The sequence below is a fragment of the Mixophyes fleayi genome, chromosome 7 (assembly GCF_038048845.1).
Source record: "Mixophyes fleayi isolate aMixFle1 chromosome 7, aMixFle1.hap1, whole genome shotgun sequence".
Lineage (NCBI taxonomy): Eukaryota > Metazoa > Chordata > Amphibia > Anura > Limnodynastidae > Mixophyes > Mixophyes fleayi.
Window position 1 is genome coordinate 77,844,356 of NC_134408.1, and position 22,765 is coordinate 77,867,120.

A 22,765-nucleotide genomic window follows, 5' to 3' on the forward strand; every position below is an offset into this window, starting at 1 on the left:
TAAACCTGTGTGTTTCCTAGCAGTGTTTTTTCTGAGTGCAGGTAAACATGAGATCCATGGCAGACCTGTTTCAGCCATTATTTTCTGCATTTTCAATTTCAGTGTACCATTAAGGCGCTCCATACATCCTGAACTTTGGGGTCTGTAGGGGGTGTGAAGGGAAGATATGATTCCCATGTCTTTTAATAGTTTCTGGAATCCTTAAAGTGTATCCCTCTGTCACTTACTATGACCTCTGGTACCCCATATCATCAGATTACCTCATTCGCAATTTTCTTGGCTAATGCTTTAGCATTTGCTTTTCTATATAGCCATGTCTCCAGCTAGTGACTAAAGAAGTCGACACAGACAAGCACATTCTCAAAGCCCGAGCATTTGGGAAGTTATATAAAGTCTATCTGTAGCCTCTTATAGGGATACAATGTCTGGGGTGTGCTTTTCCATGGAGTTGGAACAGACTTACCAGGGTTATTCTGTGCACAGACTAGGCATCCTGCTACTAACGAGTGTGCTGCTTGGGTGAACCCTGCTGCTATCCATAATCTGTTAGTGAGTACAACCTTAGCATCTTTTCCCAGATGCACTTTCTCGTGTGCTATATTGGCCATAATGGGATAAACTACTTTTGGCAGACACAAACACTGACCTTTACACCACTTCTCCTTGCACTTCTAGTGCTCCATGTTTTTCCCAAGTCTTTTTCTTATTCTCTGTTGCTTGTCTTTCCATAAGTTGGAGTGTGCGCTGGTCAAACTTGGTGTCAGGGGGTCACCATGTAAATAGACTCCCCTTGTACTGGAGCTATGGCGGCTTCTCGTGCGGCCTGGTCTACTAGTCTATTGCACTTAGCTTCGGGGGTAGTATCTCTGTGTGTGTCTTCACCTTCATCACTGTCTGGAGGACAGCTGGAATGCAGTGAACAGTGCCCTGGTATGTTCAGCATACTGACTGGTTTGCTTGCTGAACCCATAAGGTCCCTACTTTTCCATATAGGGCCATAATCATGCGCAATTACAAACGCATAACTTGAATCAGTGTAAATATTTACTCTTTGTCCTTTTGCATATATGCATGCAAGTGTCAGGGCCTTTAGTTCAGCTTCTTGTGCTGACATGTGACTCGGTAGAGTCTGTTGAATCACTATTTCTGTGTGTGTGGTTACAGCACACCCTGTATACGGGACAGGATCTATGTAATAGTGTGAACCATCTACAAAACGAGTGATGTCTGCATCTGGTAATGGTTTATCTTTAATGTCAGATAAAACCAGAGATTCTTGTTTCATTAGTTCTATACAATCATGTTCAGAAAATGTTCAGAAAAAATTTGTTTGCATTTTTTTTTTTTCTGTTCAAGCTGGGATGGAATTCCCCCAAATCCCTAGGGTAACCCCAATATATACAGATACTTCTCCCATCTTTTGAAACTTGCTGCAATAAGGCAGCAAGATTCAACATTGTGCACTGCTTAAATGTAACGTTACTGGGAGTTAGCAGTGCTACTTCATAAGGATAGGCTTCACTAAGGAGCATGTGGAATCCAAAGAAAAGGTTCTTGGTTTCTGAGTTCCACAAGGTTTACTCTCATTAGATGGGGTGTACAGTACAGCGGTTAAGACAGATGTGGTAACCATAATGTTTCTGGAAGAGAAACACTTAGCTTAAATACACCTGTTAATAAGCCACATCATCAGTTCTATTAGTGTATATAATAATAAGAATTAATAACAGTCCTTGAAGTACAACATGTATAAGGCCTGATAACCATCCTCCTATACCCTTGACCCAATCGGCCAGGTACAGCCATGAAAATTATCCTTCTAGATAATCATCTCCAGTGTGCTCCTTTAAAAAAAAATGATCATGTCTTATTTTTGTAAGCGTTCATCAAACATTTTCTCTGGATCATTTGCATCACTAGTTAAAAAGGTGCAACCCTGGGCTTCAATTTAAATATTTAGGGTCAGGCAGCACCCTCCAGACTAAGCTGTCAGGTAGTCAAATATTAACCTATTGTCTTGTGTAAATGTAATAATGTGTTGAGCCACAATACTCACAAATACATTTCTGTATTGGGTGTAAACCCCTACAGTCATAGGTTGCTCTTTTCTTTATTTGGTTGGGTTAAACTTTCATATTAGAATTTTCTAATTATGTATAATGATCTCTACATTACTATTGGCATGAGTCTGGTTCTTCCAGACCTGGCTTTCTTTTCTAGACTAGTACAAATCTACAGCGTACAGCAAAGGAAAATAACGTGCAATCTATATTCCTCCTGCTAATATCAATGAATTCCACTCTCTGGTCTCCCTTGAACCTTTTAAAAACTTGTAAAATACATTTTACTCAGACTCCCCTTGTCTGAAGATCTTAACATATATCTGTGAACATGAGAGGCTCTGGGGCCTCTTGTGCTTTCTTTTTTTTTTTTGTCTTTTAATTCTGGATTTCTTAGCTAAGGATGAAAAAGGAAAGGGAGGAAGAAAATACACAGTGCGCTTGGCAAGTGTTATATGTCACTCATTTCACAATAGGAGGGAATGTCCATTGTGCTGTCTGTCTTCATATTTAGTAAATCTGGCCGGTGACAAATGTTTTGTTTGTGCTTGGTTCCTGTCACAGCGTGCGATACCGTTAAGGTAACTGGGTGTCCTAGCACAATATCTATACTCTTTTCAAGCACTAAAGCAGAGTAGTTTGCAAGTGACCTTAGCTTGCGACCATGTATTTGTGTCAGTACCCCTTGTTCATGTACACTGACTTCATAACAAATGTGAAAGGCTTGTCATAATCTGTCAAAGCCAGTGCTGGAGTTGAAGTTATTTCAGCTTAAAATTGGTTAAACATTTGGTTCTGCTCAGAGGAGAATGTAAATGGCTTGTTATCATCCAGAAGTGCTAATGCAGGAGCACAGATAATAGCTCTTAAAGTCTTAAATCTTTTCCATTTCTGTAAAAATATTTACTTCCCATCAATGCATTACCATACCCACGATACAAAGCATTATTTACAGTATATGACAATTATAGCACAGTAAATAAGGGCAGTAAATGTCTTTACAAACACTGATTGACTCAAAACTGTAATGAGGATACAAATAAAAACCTTTTGCTTTCTGCACATACAGAAAAACCATCTGGCTGGTTCATGCATTTGCTATGCGAATAGCACATAAACTCTAATATATCTTTCCAAAACAAGGTAATCATTACTCAGCAGAGTCTACGCTATTTAAATCCTTCATTAGTTTATACTTATGTTTGTTGTGGCTGTATATTAAAACATATTGCAAACTTCTATTCATTGGAAGTTGGATCAATGCAATCTGGATTGCCTAATGGGTCTTTGCAGCTGGAGACCTGTGAATAAAAAAAACTTTTGCATTGAGATTAACATTTATTCACTAGGAATGACTGTAACTGTAACATGCGTATATACTGTTATTCGGTAACCAGTGAACAGCTGCTAAAAGCTTAACTGTGACGCTATGCGTTCCATGATTTGAAAAAAATTATTTCCTCAAAGGGGCAGTTCCTAATCTCACAAACAGGGAATGTCAAAGTGACGAGACCTGGGCGAGTTTTCAAAGCCACTCCTTTCTCATCATCTCTTAGTACCGCCCTTTTAAATGACACTAATTAAATTTCCGGGTTTAGACACATTCAAACTGGAATCTTTGTTCCAAGTATTCAACCATTTTAAAAGCAGCACTGTCTCATAAATGAGTACTCTCGTTAGACACAACACATTGTGTCTATAAATCATTCAACAAAATCTCCCGTGACCAAATATTTACACATATTTCTAGATTCTGTGATTTTCGTATTCAAAGTAAAAATATATTCACTTAAGTCTCGCTCACAGGCGACATTTTATCTCGTAACATTTCTTTAAAGGCATAACAAACCCTCCTGATTTCTGAGAACATTTATCAGCGCCATTTTAAAAGATAAAAACAGCTTTTAATATCTACATGTAAGCTCACTCCCAGAATTCTCAACTTCATTAAAGAGAAAGCTATTTCAGAAACAAAATTACTTTGTTTAAATATGGAAACGGCTTGTTGGATCCCAGCCAGCTTTGTTCTGACACTAGTAATAATAGTGATAATGTACATTATTTACAATCTTGTCCGTGCAATCGGACCAAACATTTTAAAACTTCTTTTGTATCTCTTTAAAAGCTTATCAATTAAGCAATGAATGTACAACTTTTTTTCAACCTTGAAACATGTCTCTTGTAAAAAACGGACAAGACAGACAAACATTGTGATTTAAACTAAATCACACATCTCCCTTACAGAGCACTAAGACAGAGAACAAACAGCGTGAATTAGCACGGATCTCCCTCACAGGCAGTAAGACGGAGACAAAACTCACATACAGAGAAAGAAAACTTAACTGACATCTTCCAGCCTACTGCTGTGGAACTACAAGTCCCAGCATTACACTAAATACAAGTTAGCTTCAACATGTTATCATCAATCAGCACTCCGGACATATTTTTTTAATTTTACATACATTGTCAGATAACAAAAAGCAGTGTGCTTCTCATCTCAACACACTGAAATCTTTTACACAGAATAAGGGAGGGGCACATTTCACTTATTCAGCTGTGCAGGATCAAACATACATTTATAATATACAACCTATTTGATTCATTATTCAGCTTCCGATGCATTCAGCATATCCACATATATTTCGACTTTTCAGATCTCTTAACTTTTCTGTGCCACCTCAAACAATCTCTTGGGGTTTGATCCATAGCCGGATTAAGGGGGGGCACAGGGGGCACGTGCCCCGGGCCCCCCTCTCTCCAAGGGCCCCCCGCCGCCGCCGCGCGCATCACCTCTACTGATTTATTTTTTATTATTATTTTTTTCTTAATAGCGGCGGCGGGGGGCCCTCGGAGAGAGGGGGGGATGCGCTCGGGTTCGGGGCTCCCTGCGTTGGTGGGGGGGAGCAGGATAGTGAAAAAAAAAATATAGATGCTACTCACCTCATCGCAGCGCCGGCGTCCCTCCTCTCTGCACTGTTAACACTGAATGACAGGCGTGACGTCATCAAGTCACGCCTGTCATTCAGTGAGGAGCAGCGCGGAGAGGACTAGGAAAGAAACAGGAAGACAGAAGAGAAGAGAAGAAAGAAGCTCCAAGAAAGGTAAGTAAAAAAAAAAGGGAATAACGAAGAAAGGGACACTATGGAGGAAAAAGGGGGAGAAGAAAGGGACACTATGGAGGAAAAAGGGGGAGAAGAAAGGGACACTATGGAGGAAAAAAGGAGAAGAAAGGGACACTATGTAGGAAAAAAGAAGAAGAAAGGCACAGAATGGAGGAAAAAGGGGGAGAAGAAAGAGACACTATGTAGGAAAAAAGAAGAAGAAAGGCACAGTATGGAGGAAAAAGGGGGAGAAGAAAGGGACACTATGGAGGAAAAAGGGGGAGAAGAAAGGCACACTATGGAGGAAAAAGGGGGAGAAGAGAGGCACACTGGAGAAAAAAGGGGCAGAAGAGAGGCACAGTAAGGAAAAAGGGGGAAAAGAGAGGCACAGTAAGAAAAAAGGGGGAGAAGAGAAGCACAGTAAGGTAAAAAGGGGGAGAAGAGAGGCACAGTAAGGTAAAAAGGGGGAGAAGAGAGGCACAGTAAGGAAAAAGGGGGAGAAGAGAGGCACAATAGTGGGGACAATTAATTTAAGATGGGGTGGTTTGGGCGCTACTGAATGTGGGGGTGAGTTTGGGGAGAATGAGGTCCCTTTATTAAATGTGCCTATGAATTATTTAATGGCAGTGACGGTTGCGAGAAATAGGTATATTTCTGAAATGTAAATACTATTAATTTATTGTTGGGGCTGTTTGTAGGGAGGGAAATAGGTTTATTTATTAAATGTGAATACTATTATTTTAATGTTGGGGCTGGAGGAAGGCCTAATTATTAATCATGGGTGGTACTGATTTAACGCCGGGGGTGGTTGTAATTTTCTAAATGTACCCATTTTTTTTTTCAAGTAGGGCCCCTAACATTCCAGGATCCAGACAAGCTGCAACTAAAGAAACCTGCAGCACAGGTGGTGAAAGTGAGAAGAACTGGTAGGAGAGAGCAGCAAAGTCTGTGAAATGTTGTGATTCTAGTGGGACAATCCCAATTTTTGGTAAACGTTCAATGGTGTACACAACAATGCAGTTTTTTGTCTGTAGGAGGGTGGCCTGGCCATGCCTAATGATGCATTATCAATGGTATTTTAATTTGCGGTATCATTGCTAGTTTTAATGTGCATTATAAATTTTATTTTTAAAGTTCGGTATCATTGCTAGTTTTAGCGTGCGGTATCATTGCTAGTTTTAGTGTACGTTATCAATGGTATTTTTAATGTATGATATCATTGCTAGTTTTAATGTGTGGTGTCAATACCCATTTTAATGTGGTGTTTTGATGATTGTTTTAATGTACAGTATTTTAGTTTGTGGAAGCAATGATTTTTCTTATGCAGACAACCTAAGCGAGCCCTCTGGGAGAGCTGTAAGTGTCATACTGTGGGCTGTAGGTGATGTAATGCAGGATGTGTCACTATGCCCTTAATTTTAGATCTTAGGGCCCCCCCTGTCTTAAGTGCCCCTGGCCTCCCGAAGCCTTAATCCAGCTCTGGTTTGATCTCAATACCCCTTTGTTCTTGTCACATTACCACTTGCAACACCTTTGTTTCTCCATCCACACATATCAATTGCTTCTTTGGCTATCCCCGCTTTCTTGAAAAATTCCCTGCAGACCTTCTACTCCCCCATTTCCTAAAGTCTTTGTGCATCATATCTATGAGGGAGCTGCTGTCATCTGTTTACTATCTATATTACCCATATTAACGGTATTCTGTTGAGTCCAAATCGGGACTCTTATCTAGTTTCTGTGGGTTGTCCTTGCACTGGACATCCCGTTCTGTGGACTCCTTGTACTGGATGCCCGTGCTAAATAGCTTCTTTGACAGCATCTGGTACAAAGGTCTTTTGGAAATCTCTCTTACACAATACATCTCTGGGGATGGTGTCTAAAATGTTCACTCAATGTTCAAAACAGAAACTCTCTAAATCCCTCTATTCCATTACATGCTTCTTTGATCAATGTCTTATGTGACTTTTATGCTTTATACATCATACAATAGGTACAAACACATGCACTCAAAATTCAATCATCTTTCAAAAATCTAATCAATAATACAATTACAGTAAACAAATTGGGGTAATACTGTATTATATTAATCAGATGATACTTGAGACTCACAAATTCGCGTGTCAGGTGCCTCAGACAGACATGAGGTGACCCAGACTAGGAAGACCAACGAGTAGAAATCTACTGACCGCGGATATTGTTTCAATGTGCTGGGAAACCTCCGTTGTCTGTCTTGTAGCCTGCTGGACAGCGAATCTCTGTGGCGACCTCCAAGTTGTTAGATCTAAAATTCTGACCCAAGTCTGCCTGTGGTGTCAAGTATATCTGGAAGCGCTTCAATCAGCTCGAGAGAATTGACACAGACCAAGTTCTGTATACAAGGAATATTCTCTAGTTTATTCATACAAAGATACAAGTTTTTATAGGCTACTGAATAAATGAATCCTACGTCATATGCATACAATTCTATACCATTAGTCTATGAAAGGCGCTACTGATTAACTTTCTCACATATTCTTGAAGCGTTTATTAGTCTCCCCCTTCTAAGGACATATGAGCCTATTGTTTCTTATCTCAAGGGGAGTTGGAGATATGCTATGTGCAACACCAAGGGCACAGCTGCCATACTACTAGTCGGATATTATAATGTTCATTGTTTCATACCTTGATACATTTATTTTGGTGTTCTCTATCAGCTCAACTTCAAGACCATAGGCCCACATATTGCAAGACTGCAAGTCAGCAGAAAAATGAATAATCTCTTCTAGCAAATAATATTTCTATGCAAGTTACAATAAAATGGCTGAACAAAGGCCTTATGAGGCCTTAGCAAAAAATCATATTTAACACAAGTAAATGTGGTTTAATTAATAATGTTTGTTTAAAAACAAAAATAAAGAACTAATGGTTCTGTTTAATAACATAGTGCAATGTGCACAAACAGTATTCAAACCCATAAAAAAACAAGACACTTGTTCTTCTTTTCTAAATTTCATAAAAAGATTATTCTGATTTGTTGCTCTGGCTACATAACTTTGCAACATGTAAATGAAATAAGGCTGCATGTGTTCATAAATACTAAAAATGTTTATTAGGTGAACAAACTTTTCCACCATGTGTGCAAACTTATTTTTTGCTCCAAGTCATCTATCAAATCTGCTAATTTTGCTAAATTGTTGTTCGTACACAAATTGCATCCCCCATTACTTCCTTTGCTGTGTTGATTTTAGTCTGAATAGCTTGTAGTCCTGTTTCTATAATAATCTGCTGATGATTTAATTTCTGTTTCAGCAGTGATAATCTGTGTATCTGTAGGTATGCCCAAATTAATTGTGTCTATATAAATTAAATAGAGGGAACTCATCACTTCTGATGCTTGGTCAGTCATGTCTAGTTCCAGTATGTTTAAGGATTAACCACCGCATACAGTTCACTGCATCAGATCTGGATAATAAATGACTAAAAAATAAAATCTAAGTTTACTGCATTTTTATTAGGGATGAGCGCACTCGGATTTGTGAAATCCGAGCCCACCCGAACGTTTGCGGATCCGAGTCGGATCCGAGACAGATCCGGGTATTGGCGCCAAATTCAAATGTGAAACTGAGGCTCTGACTCATAATCCCGTTGTCGGATCTCGCGATACTCGGATCCTATAAATTCCCCGCTAGTCGCCGCCATCTTCACTCGGGCATTGATCAGGGTAGAGGGAGGGTGTGTTAGGTGGTCCTCTGTGCTGTTTAGTTCTGTGCTGTGCTGTGCTGTGTTCTGCAGTATCAGTCCAGTGGTGCTGTGTGCTGTGCTCTGTCCTTCTGAGGTCAGTGGTGCTGCTGGGTCCTGTGCTGTGTCCTGTTCAGTCCAGTGGTGCTGTGTCCTGTGCTCTGTGCTTCTAAGGGCATAGTTATTTCCCCAATATTCCCCTGTGTTTAAAAAAATAAAAAAAAGTTTTTTTAAAAAATACCGAAAACTACTTTAATTTTTTTTAATTACCACAAAATTTGCACAACCAATCCTGCAGTATAAGTCCAGTGGTACTGCAATATTACAAAGTTTACACATTCTGTAGTATCAGTCCAGTGGTGCTGTGTCCTGTGCTCTGTCCTGCTGAGTTCCGTAGTGCTGCTGGGTCCTGTGCCGTGTCCTGTTCAGTCCAGTGGTGCTGTGTCCTGTGCTCTGTGCTTCTAAGGGCATAGTTATTTCCCCATTATTCCCAAGTTTTTAAAAAATAAAAAAAAAGTAAAAAAAAAAAAAAATATATAATAATTATAACCAAATTTGCAAAACCAATCCAGCAGTATAAGTCCATTGGTACTGCAATATTACCAAGTTCACACATTCTGCAGTATCAGTCCAGTGGTGCTGTGTCCTGTGCTCTGTCCTGCTGAGTTCCGTAGTGCTGCTGGGTCCTGTGCCGTGTCCTGTTCAGTCCAGTGGTGCTGTGTCCTGTGCTCTGTGCTTCTAAGGGCATAGTTATTTCCCCACTATTCCCAAGTTTTTTAAAAATAAAAAAAAAGTAAAAAAAAATAAAAAATTTTAAAAAAAATAAATATATAATAATTATAACCAAATTTGCAAAACCAATCCAGCAGTATAAGTCCATTGGTACTGCAATATTACCAAGTTCACACATTCTGCAGTATCTTGTGCTACATATAATGGAGACCAAAAATTTGGAGGATAAAGTAGGGAAAGATCAAGACCCACTTCCTCCTAATGCTGAAGCTGCTGCCACTAGTCATGACATAGACGATGAAATGCCATCAACGTCGTCTTCCAAGCCCGATGCCCAATCTCGTAGTACCGGGCATGTAAAATCCAAAAAGCCCAAGTTAAGAAAAAGTAGCAAAAAGAGAAACTTAAAATCATCTGAGGAGAAACGTAAAGTTGCCAATATGCCATTTACGACACGGAGTGGCAAGGAACGGCTTAGGCCCTGGCCTGTGTTCATGACTAGTGGTTCAGCTTCACCCACGGATCTTAGCCCTCCTCCTCCTCCCCCCCCCTACAAAAAATTGAAGAGAGTTATGCTGTCAGCAACAAAACAGCAAACAACTCTGCCTTCTAAAGAGAAATTATCACAAATCCACAAGGCGAGTCCAAGGATGTTGGTGGTTGTCAAGCCTGACCTTCCCATCACTGTACGGGAAGAGGTGGCTCGGGAGGAGGCTATTGATGATGTAGCTGGCGCTGTGGAGGAACTTGATGATGAGGATGGTGATGTGGTTATTGTAAATGAGGCACCAGGGGGGGAAACAGCTGATATCCATGGGATGAAAAAGCCCATCGTCATGCCTGGTCAGAAGACCAAAAAATGCACCTCTTCGGTCTGGAGTTATTTTTATCCAAATCCAGACAACCAATGTATGGCCATATGTAGCTTATGTAAAGCTCAAATAAGCAGGGGTAAGGATCTTGCCCACCTAGGAACATCCTCCCTTATACGTCACCTGAATAACCTTCATAGTTCAGTGGTTAGTTCAGGAACTGGGGCTAGGACCCTCATCGGTACAGGGACACCTAAATCCCGTGGTCCAGTTGGATACACACCAGCAACACCCTCCTCGTCAACTTCCTCCACAATCTCCATCAGATTCAGTCCTGCAGCCCAAGTCAGCAGCCAGACTGAGTCCTCCTCAATACGGGATTCATCCGAGGAATCCTGCAGCGGTACGCCTACTACTGCCACTGCTGCTGTTGCTGCTGTTAGTCGGTCATCTTCCCAGAGGGGAAGTCGTAAGACCGCTAAGTCTTTCACAAAACAATTGACCGTCCAACAGTCGTTTGCCATGACCACAAAATACGATAGTAGTCACCCTATTGCAAAGCGTATAACTGCGGCTGTAACTGTAATGTTGGTGTTAGACGTGCGCCCGGTGTCCGCCATCAGTGGAGTGGGATTTAGAGGGTTGATGGAGGTATTGTGTCCCCGGTACCAAATCCCCTCGAGATTCCACTTCACTAGGCAGGCGATACCAAAAATGTACAGAGAAGTACGATCAAGTGTCCTCAGTGCTCTTAAAAATGCGGTTGTACCCACTGTCCACTTAACCACGGACATGTGGACAAGTGGTTCTGGGCAAACGAAGGACTATATGACTGTGACAGCCCACTGGGTAGATGCATCCCCTTCCGCAGCAACAGCAACAGCTGCATCAGTAGCAGCATCTACAAAATGGCTGCTCATGCAAAGGCAGGCAACATTGTGTATTACAGGCTTTAATAAGAGGCACAACGCTGACAACATATTAGAGAAAATGAGGGAAATTATCTCCCAGTGGCTTACCCCACTTAGACTCTCATGGGGATTTGTGGTGTCAGACAATGCCAGTAACATTGTGCGGGCATTAAATATGGGCAATTTCCAGCACGTCCCATGTTTTGCCCACACCATTAATTTGGTGGTGCAGCATTACCTCAAGAGTGACAGGGGTGTGCAGGAGATGCTTGCGGTGGCGCGCAAAATTGCTGGACACTTTCGGCATTCAGCCAGTGCCTACCGCAGACTAGAGGCACATCAAAAAAGCATGAACCTGCCCTGCCATCACCTCAAACAAGAGGTTGTGACGCGCTGGAACTCCACCCTCTATATGCTGCAGAGGATGGAGGAGCAGCAAAAGGCCATTCAGGCCTACACAGCCACCTACGACATAGGCAAAGGAGTGGGGATGCGCCTCAGTCAAGCGCAGTGGAGACTGATTTCCGTGTTGTGCAAGGTTCTGCAGCCATTTGAACTTGCCACACGAGAAGTCAGTTCCGACACTGCCAGCTTGAGTCAGGTCATTCCCCTGATCAGGCTGTTGCAGAAGCAGCTGGAGAAAGTGAGGGAGGAGCTGGTAAGCCATTGCGATTACACCAAGCATGTAGCTCTTGTGGATGTAGCCCTTCGTACGCTTTGCCAGGATCCGAGGGTGGTCACTCTTTTAAAGTCAGAGGAATACATTCTGGCCACCGTGCTCGATCCTCGGTTTAAAGCGTATGTTGTGTCTCTGTTTCCGGCGGACACAAGTCTACAGCGGTGCAAAGACCTGCTGGTCAGGAGATTGTCCTCTGAAGAGGACCGTGACATGCCAACAGCTCCACCCTCATTTTCTTCCACATCTATGGCTGCGAGGAAAAAGCTCAGTTTTCCCAAAAGAGGCACTGGCGGGGATGCTGATAACATCTGGTCCGGACTGAAGGACCTGCCAACCATTGCAGACATGTCTACTCTCGCTGCATTGGATGCTGTCACAATAGAAAAAATTGTGGATGATTACTTTGCTGACACCATCCAAGTAGACATGTCAGACAGTCCATATTGTTACTGGCAGGAAAAAAAGGCAGTTTGGAAGCCCCTGTACAAACTGGCTCTATTTTAGCTGAGTTGTCCCCCCTCCAGTGTGTACTCGGAAAGAGTTTTTAGTGCAGCGGGGAACCTGGTCAGTGAGCGGCGAAGGAGGTTGCTTCCTCACAACGTTGAAAAAATGATGTTTATAAAAATGAATAATCAATTCCTCAATGAAGTACAGCACTGCCCTCCAGATACTACAGAGGGACCTGTGGTTGTGGAGTCCAGCGGGGACGAATTGATAATGTGTGATGAGGAGGAAGTACACACTGTAGGGGGAGAGGAATCAGAGGTTGAGGATGAGGACGACATCTTGCCTCAGTAGAGCCTGTTTAGTCTGTACAGGGAGAGATGAATAGCTTTTTTGGTGTGGGGGCCCAAACAAACCAATCATTTCAGCCAAAGTTGTTTGGTAGGCCCTGTCGCTGAAATGATTGGTTTGTTAAAGTGTGCATGTCCTATTTAAACAACATAAGGGTGGGTGTGAGGGCCCAAGGACAATTCCATCTTGGACCTTTTTTTTTTGCATTATATGACCAATCAACAGTCGTTTGCCATGTTCAAAAAGTAAAACCAAATTTAAAAAAATACAAGAAATTAAACAAAAAGTAAAATGCCGTGTCATAATTTAAAACAAGAGGTATTGACGTGCTCTAAAACTACTGTATTGTTGTTTATATTTTATAAACACTACACTTGAAAGCTTGAGTCTTTCAATAAAAAAGTAACTGTCCATTGCACGAATATTTGCAACAGGGACAATTTTAGGGTTAAGAAAGTCAACTAATAACACTTCGACGCTGTCTGTCTTTATAAACACTACACTTGGAAGTTGGAGGAGGTATTGTGGCCCCGGCACCAAATTTACTACCGGGGCCACTCCACTGTGCAGTCCATATTTAGGTGTATCAGATATTAAACAACAGTGACAGTTGATGCCCAATTTTTTAATTATATTGTGGCCTCGGTACCAAATTGTGTACCGGGGCCACCACACTACGCAGTCCATACCCTTTTTTGGTGGAATTCTGACACGTGGAGGGTTTTTTAATTATATTGTGGCCTCGGTACCAAATTGTGTACCGGGTCCACCACACTACGCAGTCAAGATAGATAGATGCGTATCATAGATAAAGTTCATTCAGTGGTGTGGGGCAAATTGAAAAATATTCAAAATGCACTGACATTATCAAAAACAAGAGGTTGTCACACGCTAAAACTCCAACATGTATATGATGGAGAGGATGGAGGAGCAGCCGTATGTGTAGTGTAATGCAGACCTGTTGAAGGTTTTTTATATATTTTATTGTGGTGCCCAGTGCCCACTCCTGTAGGCAGTCCAGGTACATTTATTGGTGCGAATCATAAAAGTTCAGGGTTTTTAATATATCTTGTGGTGACCCACTCCTATACGCAGTCCAGGTACATTTATTGGTGCGATTCATAAAAGTTCAGGGTTTTTAATAGATATTGTGGTGACCCACTCCTCTACGCAGTCCAGGTACATTTATTGGTGCGAATCATAAAAGTTCAGGGTTTTTAATATATCTTGTGGTGACCCACTCCTATACGCAGTCCAGGTACATTTATTGGTGCGATTCATAAAAGTTCAGGGTTTTTAATAGATATTGTGGTGACCCACTCCTCTACGCAGTCCAGGTACATTTATTGGTACGAATCATAAAAGTTCAGGGTTTTTAATATATCTTGTGGTGACCCACTCCTCTACGCAGTCCAGGTACATTTATTGGTGCGAATCATAAAAGTTTAGGGTTTTCAATATATATTGTGGTGACCCACTCCTCTAGGCAGTCCAGGTACATTTATTGGTGCGATTCATAAAAGTTCAGGGTTTTTAATATATTGTGGTGACCCACTCCTCTACGCAGTCCAGGTACATTTATTGGTGCGATTCATAAAAGTTCAGGGTTTTTAAGATATATTGTGGTGACCCACTCCTCTACGCAGTCCAGGTACATTTATTGGTGCGATTCATAAAAGTTCAGGGTTTTTAATAGATATTGTGGTGACCCACTCCTCTACGCAGTCCAGGTACATTTATTGGTGCGAATCATAAAAGTTCAGGGTTTTTAATATATCTTGTGGTGACCCACTCCTATACGCAGTCCAGGTACATTTATTGGTGCGATTCATAAAAGTTCAGGGTTTTTAATAGATATTGTGGTGACCCACTCCTCTACGCAGTCCAGGTACATTTATTGGTGCGAATCATAAAAGTTCAGGGTTTTTAATATATCTTGTGGTGACCCACTCCTCTACGCAGTCCAGGTACATTTATTGGTGCGAATCATAAAAGTTCAGGGTTTTTAAGATATATTGTGGTGACCCACTCCTCTACGCAATCCAGGTACATTTATTGGTGCGATTCATAAAAGTTCAGGGTTTTTAAGATATATTGTGGTGACCCACTCCTCTACGCAGTCCAGGTACATTTATTGGTGCGATTCATAAAAGTTCAGGGTTTTTAATATATCTTGTGGTGACCCACTCCTCTACGCAGTCCAGGTACATTTATTGGTGCGAATCATAAAAGTTCAGGGTTTTTAATATATCTTGTGGTGACCCACTCCTGTACGCAGTCCAGGTACATTTATTGGTGCGCTTCATAAAAGTTCAGGGTTTTTAATAGATATTGTGGTGACCCACTCCTCTACGCAGTCCAGGTACATTTATTGGTGCGAATCATAAAAGTTCAGGGTTTTTAATATATCTTGTGGTGACCCACTCCTATACGCAGTCCAGGTACATTTATTGGTGCGATTCATAAAAGTTCAGGGTTTTTAATATATCTTGTGGTGACCCACTCCTCTACGCAGTCCAGGTACATTTATTGGTGCGAATCATAAAAGTTCAGGGTTTTTAATATATATTGTGGTGACCCACTCCTCTACGCAGTCCAGAAAGATACCTTGTTGCAACGTTTTGGACTAATAACTATATTGTGAGGTGTTCAGAATACACTGTAAATTAGTGGAAATGCTTGTTATTGAATGTTATTGAGGTTAATAATAGCCTAGGAGTGAAAATAAGCCCAAAAACTTGATTTTTAAACTTTTTATGTTTTTTTCCAAAAAAATCCGAATCCAAAACCTTAAATCCGAACCGAGACCTTTCGTCAAGTGTTTTGCGAGACAAATCCGAAACCCAAAAATAACGAAAATCCGGATCCAAAACACGAGACCTCAAAAGTCGCCGGTGCACATCCCTAATTTTTATAGATTTGTATGTTAATGTTCATCTTCAAGGCAAAAAATTCAGTTATATCTAGTGTGTTCTTCCAAATGTAATTATTAGGCTCCTAAGTCCACAAGTGGAAAATTGTTCTCTTGAAACTAGTGATGGGTAGTTCACGATTGATTAGTTTAAATGAACTAATCTTCAAAGTGAACAAAATCATTTAGTTCACAGCTCTGGCAAAGATTAGTTCACCAGGAACTAAAACAAGCGGGAGGAGTTAGAGATAAAGCCGAGCAGCTCCAGCAGCCTCACTCACTGTCTCATTCACACTGGCTCTTTTGTTTCTATTCAGCTCTCTCATTTAATTCCTATGAGTCAGTACCTCTAAACTACCAAAGGTGGCACTGCTGTGCTCAGACATTGTGTGAGACTCTGGAGCCGATCATTGACTGAGTCATGAGTCATTCTCCTCGCTCAGGAGTTCATTAGTTCATCTAGTTCATTTCACTCTCTGACTCATATGAGTCTCTAAATCTTTCCACTCTCTGACTTATTTCACTCTCTTAATCTGTTTCACTCATCCGAATCTTTTCACTCTCTGAATCTTTTAAATCATTTAGATCATTTAGCTCATGAGTCGCAGGATAGATTCCCTTCCCTGTCAGCTCAAGACACACTGCACTGCTGAGTGCTGCATGTTATATACTGTAGTTCTGTTTACTCCACCATATATACAGGGGAGATGTATTAAACCTTCAAGAGAGATAAAGTGGAAACGTTGCCCATAGCAACTAATCAGTTTTTGCCATTTTATAGACTCTGCTAGATAAATGACAGAAGCTGATTAGTCATAATTGCCAACATTATGTTGGTTACGTCTGGGAGTTCCTGGAGCGGGCTATGAGTGTAGGGGGCGGGGCTTCGTGAATTGCGCCATTTTGCCCCCGCCACCAGTGACGTGATGTCTATTTCGGGTCTTTTTACAGCTGTAAAAATTCCCCCCTAAGGTTTGCTACACTGCCCCAATATCCTGATTGCACTGATCTCAATTTTAAAAGCAAAAAAGTGACACTTTATAATACTCTGAATTTGGGTCTTTTTCATTTGCATATTATGGAAATAAAAAATAATAATGAAAATGTAATTAACTTTGCAGAGATCAACGTGTCACTACTAGTTTTTGTATAAGTGATTGCCCTTTTTAAAATATTAAAAATGATCTGACATATTAAACTTATCTGATAATTTTAACAGGACTGTAACTCATCTAATGAGGTAGTAGTATATATGCCTACAGTATGTGTAATAGACTAATTCTATGTCTCCAATCACTTCTCTCAGCAGTTTTCCAGAGCAAGTGATCTAACTGAACTAACAGCTAAATGAACTACTGAGTGAAATGAACAACTGAGTCAAATGAGTGAAATGAACTAATCTTTTGAACTAATCTTTTGTGTGAACTAGATCAGAATGAACTAATCTTCAAAATGAACTAGATTTCCCATCAAAACTTGAAATCTCCCTTTTAAAAGGCACATTATTGTGCAAAAAGTTAATTCCACATTAAAATATTATTGCCATGCAAAATTTTCCATATGGTGGTATTTTTTTATATTGTAGGTGGCACAATTGTTGTATATGATGAATTGTCATTTATACCTCTTATGAAACAAGTATGGTATATGGTGGCCTCTGTCATATTTCTAAATACAGATATGAGAGAAAGATTCTTTCCTGTACTAAGCTATATATGATGAAATTTATGCACTCAGGCCATTAAAATAAATTACAAAATGTAATCATTCTTTATACTTGGTGTATGTTTTTTAGATATTGAATGCCTAAACCTATTAACAGGTCCATATTATATGAAGTAGAAAAGAAAGTAAAGACATTTTATACATTACATTACCATATATGAAAGACCAACCTACTAAAACGGTTGACTGTGACCAAACAGTATTTATAACTACTAGCATGTGGTAATTGAATATAATTCATTTGGAGTTCTATGGTAATAATAAGATATATAATAATAAAAAAAGTACGGGCCTGATTCATCTTCAAACACAAGCTGCACGCAAGTTGCATTTTTAAAATGAGCACGGAAACTTTACTCTCAAGAAACACAGACCTTGAATCAGCCGCATCCAGATTTTGCCAGTGCATTGTTACATAAATTTTAGCCATCATCAGCCCACCTTCATTTGTCTTTATTAGATACTGATTTATAATTTTAGAACAGCTTGCACTATATAAGTGGTCATTACAGCTATGAGTGTCGGTAAGAGGAAGTGGCTGTGGAGCAGCAGCCTTTGTTATTTCATCAACGAGAGCATCGACTTTGAAAACATAATTTGTGTTTTAAATGAATGCCTGACATTTAACAAATGGGGTAATCATTTAGTACCAGTACAACTATTAGCACTTATCACTTGTGTATAAGTATAAAATTTATCAATATATCTGTCACGATCTGCCTACAGCTTATGCATTACATGCTGCTTTGCATGGCAGCTCCTGCCTTTTTGTCTTTATCATTGTATTTGTATTGGCAGTACCTCCATTCACCAGAGGTGCTGCCATTGTGCCTTATTGTGTGCATTAGGGGTTAACCTTCATGTTCCAATTATCCCATGCACCTGGGTGTGGTTTTCCCTTTATTTACCCTGTCACTCCCAGCACACATGGCTGGTTATTGTTGTCCTATTCTGATGTCATATCCTGTGTTACCTGTGGATTCTTCCTCCTGCCTTGCTCCTCTGGTTCATGCTGCCTGGAATCTGTTCATACCCCTGCTTCCCTGCATTAGCTGTGTACCTGCTTGTTTCTGGACATTTATATTATTTCCTGCATCAGCCTGCACCCGGTAATTACCACTACTCCTGACTACCTGTTATTTATACTTGTCTGCAAATAAAGCCAGAGTGTTTTCACCATATTCGTGACTCCTAGCTGTACTTCTATTTGTAACCGTGACAATAGCTTATTGTGGCTGGTGGTGAGAACGCCATCTCAAAGCCGTTGTGTATTAATTAGTCTGACAGACAGCTGTCCTTTCATTGCAGCTCATTGCTGGGCATGTCCTTGGTGTTCTGTATGTTATTTTATTTTTTCCAAAATTATTTACAAGCTACAAGAAAGATAATGATTTATTACACAGTGTTCTCTGTTTATTTTACTGTATATTTTTTTTTACAGGTACACTCCATATCCCAGCAGGCTCTGGATGCCATGTTTTAAATTGGCCAGCATGCTCTTGCAGCCACGGATATATTGCCTCTCGTAATTCTGCCACCATACCAAAACACATTAGAAATGCTAGGTGTCAAGATACCGGGTATTCACAGGTTATTTACCCTCAGTACCATGGATATGGGAACATACTTTCACACCAAGGCAAATATTCAAATAAAAATATGCATCAGGTTTTTTAATACAAAAATACCAACAACAATTATAGCTCTTTCAAGAGCTGGTTAACAAATAGGACATACTTTCAGGCGCCGTCCCCGGCTAGCTCTTTTGTCGGGCGCATGCGTCCTACCTCAATCCCGTTGCCTAGCAACGGGACGCTACTGTGTCTCCTATGTGCCGCCTCCTGGCTCTTCCTATCAGCTGCTACCTGCCTCTATTTAAACATGGCTCGGGTGCCAGAGTAACAGGTTTTCTGACATTGTGTTCCTGGTTTCCCTGCTCCTAGTTCCTGATTGTGTTTCCTGTGATTTGTTCTCTCGTTGTGACCCGGCTTGGTGACCATTCCTTTATCTGTGTGACCCATACTGTTCCCACAACCTCGGCTTGTTGACCATTCCTCTAGAGGCTCTGACAGCTACTTCCTGGCAAGGATTGTCTGATCCTATAAAGGACGCCCTCGCCTCCCGAGACCTCCCCACCAAAGTTGACGTGCTGGTGTCACTTAGCATCAAAGTTGACATCTGTCATCAAGAACGTTCTGCTGAAAGAAATCAGGACTGCCACCTTGTTCGTTTAGCCCCTCGCTTTCAGTCTCCGGCCCCTCCGAAGAGCCTATGCAGATTGGGCGTTCTTGTTTGTTTTGGGATGAAAGGGAGCGTCTGATTAGGAACCGCCTTTGTCTGTACTGCGAGGAACCTGGTCACCTACTGTCAACTTGCCCAAAGAGGCCGGGAAACTCCACTTCCTAGGCAATGAAAGGGCGGTAGTCCTAGGATCCAGTCTCCATACTCCCTACTCCCCGAAGGATACCAACTTCCTGATGCCAGTCACCCTCAAGTCTACAAATATCTCCCTGGAATGCTCCGCCTTTGTGGATTCTGGATCCGCAGGGAACTTCATCTCCGCCACTCTGGTGTCCAAGCTTCACATACCCTTTTCCCTATTGCCGCAGCCATTGGTTCTCACCGCAGTTGACGGTAATCGAGTCAGCAACAATTCTATAACATGTATCACCTGTCCATTTCGGTTGCAGGTAGGGGTTCTTCATTATGAGTGGATTAGGTTCCTGGTCATTCCGCAGTCCGTTAACTCTATCATTTTGGGTTTACCCTGGCTCAGGATGCATTCGCCACAATTCGATTGGCTTCATGCCCAGGTATTCTCCTGGGGTACCTCGTGTTTCAACCGGTGCCTTTCTAAAGTACTTCCACCTACCCGCCTACCTTGTCTCTATCTTGCCTCCCAGGCCAAGCTTCCGGAGCCGTACTCGGAGTTCCTTGATGTATTCAGCAAGACTGCCGCTGAGAGTCTCCCTAAACATCGTGCGTGGGATTGTCCCATCGAACTCGTGCCTGGTAAAACTATTCCTAAGGGTAAAGTTTATACACTTTCTCTACCTGAGACTAAGGCAATGTCACTGTATGTCGCTGACAATCTTCAAAGAGGATTCATTAGGAAGTCCTCCTCTCCTGCGGGGGCTGGATTCTTTTTCGTGAAGAAGAAAGATGGCTCTTTAAGACACTGCAAAGATTACCGTAGCCTGAATGCAATCACTATCAAAAACCTGTATCCTCTTCCCCTTATTACGAAACTGTTCGACCACATTCGGGGTGCTAAGATCTTTTCCAAATTGGATCTCAGAGGAGCTTACAATCTGATACGCATTTGAAAGGGTGATGAGTGGAAGACGGCATTTAACACCCGCGATGGGCAGTACGAGTACCTAGTGATGCCCTTTGGGCTCTGCAATGCTCCTGCCGTTTTTCAGGATTTCGTCAACGAGATCTTCAGGGATCTTCTGTACCAATCTGTGATTGTCTACCTGGACGATATTCTAATATTCTCTCCCGATCTAGCCTCTCATCGTCTTCATGTAAAGATGGCCCTCTCCCGTCTCAGGAAACATTCCCTATATTGTAAGCTGGACAAATGTCTCTTTGAATGTTTACAGGTTCCCTTCCTCAGTTATCTGGTTTTTGGCACTGGCCTCCAAATGGACCCCAAAAAGGTAGAAGCCATCATCAACTGGCCACTTCCTGCTGGTCTCAAAGCTACGCAACGCTTCATCGGGTTTGCCAACTATTACCATCAGTTCATTAAAGGATTCTCTTCAATCATCTGTCCTATCACGGCATTAACCCGCAAAGGAGCCTGCTGCAAACCATGGCCTACTGAGGCGATAATAGCCTTCAAGACCCTTAAGGAGGCATTTATCGTGGCTCCCATCCTCAAACACCCAGACCAGGGGAGACCTTTTCTTCTTGAGGTTGACGTCTCTTGTGTAGGAATTGGGGCTGTCTTGTCCCAAAGATCTTCCGGTACTCTGGAGACTTTCTAAAAAATATTCCGGTGGTGAATTAAATTATGGGATCGGAGACAAGGAGCTCTTGGCCATTAAAATAGCTCTAGAGGATTGGCGCTACCTTCTTGAAGGGGCATACATCCCGTAACCGTGATGACTGACTACAAGAACCTTACCTACCTCCAGGAGGCACAATGTCCCAAACCCCGCCAGGCTTGCTGGTCTCTCTTTTTTTTTTTTTTCCCATTTCCAACTTATCCTGACTTTTCATCCTGGTTCCAAGAATTAAAAAATTGTAGACCGCACTGGGTAAACCCATACAAAAAATATTTAATAAAGTCAACACAAATGTGACCTATATAAATAATCTATTACTGATTTGTGGTGCACCCTCACATACTATAACATGTATGTCCAAAAAAGGAAAGAAAAAGAGAAAATATGTATAGAGGGGCACTCAAAGGGTTTAAATTGTTAAATGTAGACTATCAGATTGAGAAAAATTCATATATATATAAAACATAACTTTATTGGTATTCATTAAAATACTAGAGTTCCCCATGTATTATTTGGGGTTAATGACAAATCACAAAATTAGCGAAAATATTAAAAAATGTAAATGAGTAATAGTGACCAGAATTGAGGATACTGTTAATAAGCAGTGTTACCTGCTATTCTGTGTTGCTGTCTGTAATATTAATTGTGGGTGAAATACCCTATATAGTATAAGTCAAAATACCTGTAGTCTAAACCTTACAGTGATAAGAGTATAATCCTTTTAGTAATATGTAACAATATAAAGACCGCGTTTATACGCGTAGTCACTCTAGATAGAGTTGAAAGGACAGGTCAAGATATACAGTTTCCTATAATCAGCTGTGCCGTGTTTACATAAAGATTATTATTATTAATATTTATTTATAAGGCGCTACAAGGCATCCGCAGCGCCGTACAGAGACAAACAAAATCACAATACAATGGGAGACAGCACAGTACAGTAAACACAGCAACTCAGTACGCTCAATGCACAGCTAGAGAGGGCGGGGAAAGGGGAGGGAGGATCCGAAAACGACGGGGCCCAAGAAGGGGGGCGCGGAAGACAGGGAGACCCCCAGGGGGGAGGAGGGAGCGAAAGTGGACGTGGGGTGGAGGACCTTTGAGGAGGAGGGCTAAGTAGCTGGAGAGCAGAGTTAGAAGTGGTGGAAACAGGAGGAGAGATGGCCCTGCTCAGAGGAGCGTACAATCTAAGGGGAGGGGTGGACAGACAGAGAGACGGAGGGGAGAGAGGGAGAGTAGGGGGACAGAGGCAGAAGATAAGGTAGGAAGTTAAGTGGGAGACAGAAAGGCTTTAAGAAAAAGGTGG

The 22,765-nt window shown here is 41.4% G+C and overlaps 1 protein-coding gene and 1 long non-coding RNA gene across 8 annotated transcripts in view; one reads left to right on the forward strand and one right to left on the reverse strand.

Annotated features, from left to right (window-relative positions):
- GLS (glutaminase) overlaps positions 1–22,765 on the forward strand; it is a 368,780-nt gene that overhangs the window by 158,901 nt on the left and 187,114 nt on the right. The window lies entirely within an intron of this gene.
- LOC142097827 (uncharacterized) overlaps positions 1–22,765 on the reverse strand; it is a 110,226-nt gene that overhangs the window by 1,717 nt on the left and 85,744 nt on the right. The gene's annotated exons all lie outside the window — the stretch shown is intronic.